This window comes from Schistocerca serialis, chromosome 8 (assembly GCF_023864345.2).
Source record: "Schistocerca serialis cubense isolate TAMUIC-IGC-003099 chromosome 8, iqSchSeri2.2, whole genome shotgun sequence".
NCBI classification, from domain to species: Eukaryota; Metazoa; Arthropoda; class Insecta; order Orthoptera; family Acrididae; genus Schistocerca; species Schistocerca serialis.
In genome coordinates, this window is record NC_064645.1 from 477,741,782 (window position 1) to 477,743,707 (window position 1,926).

The window sequence follows — 1,926 nt, forward strand, 5'->3', positions numbered from 1 at the left end:
TGAGGTCCTGCAACAAACTGGTTTAGAGTACGCGTTGCTCTGACCGTCTCCTACTGAAACTCTCTCTTGGTCTTACCAGTTATGGTTGAAACGACGTCGTCAATGGATGCTTGGGTTGATACGTCTTCTATCGGTTGAATGTTGTTGTTTAGCCAGCAGCTAAACTGATTCCAGTTGGTAACTGTGGTTGCTGATTGGCGGAAGTGATCTAGTGCTTCGCTAATGCAGACAACGACAGGGTTATGATTGGATGATAAGTCTTCAGCGGCGGCGAACTGGAGATCAGTACGGACATTCTTCAGCATGGCTATATCGAGGATATCGCGACTGTGGTTAAGGTCAGCTGGAATGGGTACTGGATCTTCAGGTCCAAGAGTGATTGCCTCCAGACGTTCCTCTAAGTCATGCTGCCTCTCGGCTCGAGGGGTGTTACGTCGGAAATTCCAGGCCTAGTGTTTGGCATTAAGTTCCTCCTCACAGGAGGACCTTGCGGAAGGCATCGAACCGGAATGTAAGGCTCTGTTCTTCGAGCTGTCCGTTTGGGCTGAAGTAGGCTGCCATCAGTGGGCGACGCCACAGTAAGTCGAGATATTTACCGGCGTTGCCTCTCGGACAGTAAGCGGTGGGATTGTAATTAGAATGTTCATTATGTTGATGACGATAATCACACCTCTTCCCCGGTAATTGGGTTGGTCTGTCTGATACCTGATCATGTTCTGAAGTTTGTATGACTCGGTACAATGCAGGCACGTCTCCGTCAGAGATGTCCACTTCGTATCTGTCGATGAAATCCTTAAGTTCTGTTTTCCTTCTGTGTAGATCTATGGGCCATTGCTGTGGCTGAATATTTCCAAGGCTCCTTCAACCAGGGTGAGAACATTAGACACCATGTCTGGTGTACTTTTAAATTTTTGGAATGTTTCCTTGAGGACGGCGAAAATGATATTTTGCGGAGAGTAGCAAGTAATTAGGAATTGCTGGAAAACTTCTGTACCAGTTCCGTGAAGTGGGAAGTCTCTTATCCGGAGGGTGCTGTGGAGCTCGTTACAGTGATGGCAGCTGTGGCGAGTTGTGCAACAGCTGTCTTCTTCCTTAGTGGAGGGAAGTCATAATGATTGTCACCTTTGCTGGTGGAGCAGTGGCGGTGGATTGTTGCCGGTGCGCCAGTACAGCTGGACCTCAGGCCCTGTATGTCTTCAGGGCTGGTTGAGACGTCTGGAACCTCCTCCAAGTGGCTGTCTGCTCTCTTTCATAGTTCACACATTTTGGTTTTTATGTCTGTGTCTCGGTGCATTTCTTCGACAGGTGGTGACCGGTGAATTTTACACAGTGTGTTGGTAGGCTACAATAATTTTCAGGGTGAAAGAAACGCTGGAAATGTTTTCACTGCTGTGGTCCCTCTTTTGGCCGGTACGTTTTTGTTTGCATCTTAGTGCCTGTCAAGTGATGAACACGAATTGAGTCACTGGTTACCCCTGTGTAGAGGATAGCACAGTACACCGGTTCGGCCACTGGTTTGTGAATGGTTTCATCCTTCAACTTTAATTACTGAATGGAGGCCTGATGAAATCCTAGTTCTTGGAGTGCCTGTTCGACCTCTTTTCCCGTATCTCACCTGGTAGATATTTTATGACTACTTTCAACAACTTCTCTGTTGGTGGTCATCATGTAAAAAAAAGTTATTTTCGTCCACTGAAGGAGCTGGAGGCCACTACACTAGCCAGCAAGTGACTCAAAGTGAAACTTTATGGTATCATCTTTACATATCGCTTTGACGGGTCCAGTGACGTGCTCCTTGAGTTCAGCATTTAACGTCAGTTAACGTTTGGTGTAGTGGATCGTGATAGGCGTTATTTTCACAGCTGAAGTGTTTGAAGCTTTCGAAGGTCCTTGGCCAGATGCATCAGTATTCCCATCAGTGTCAGG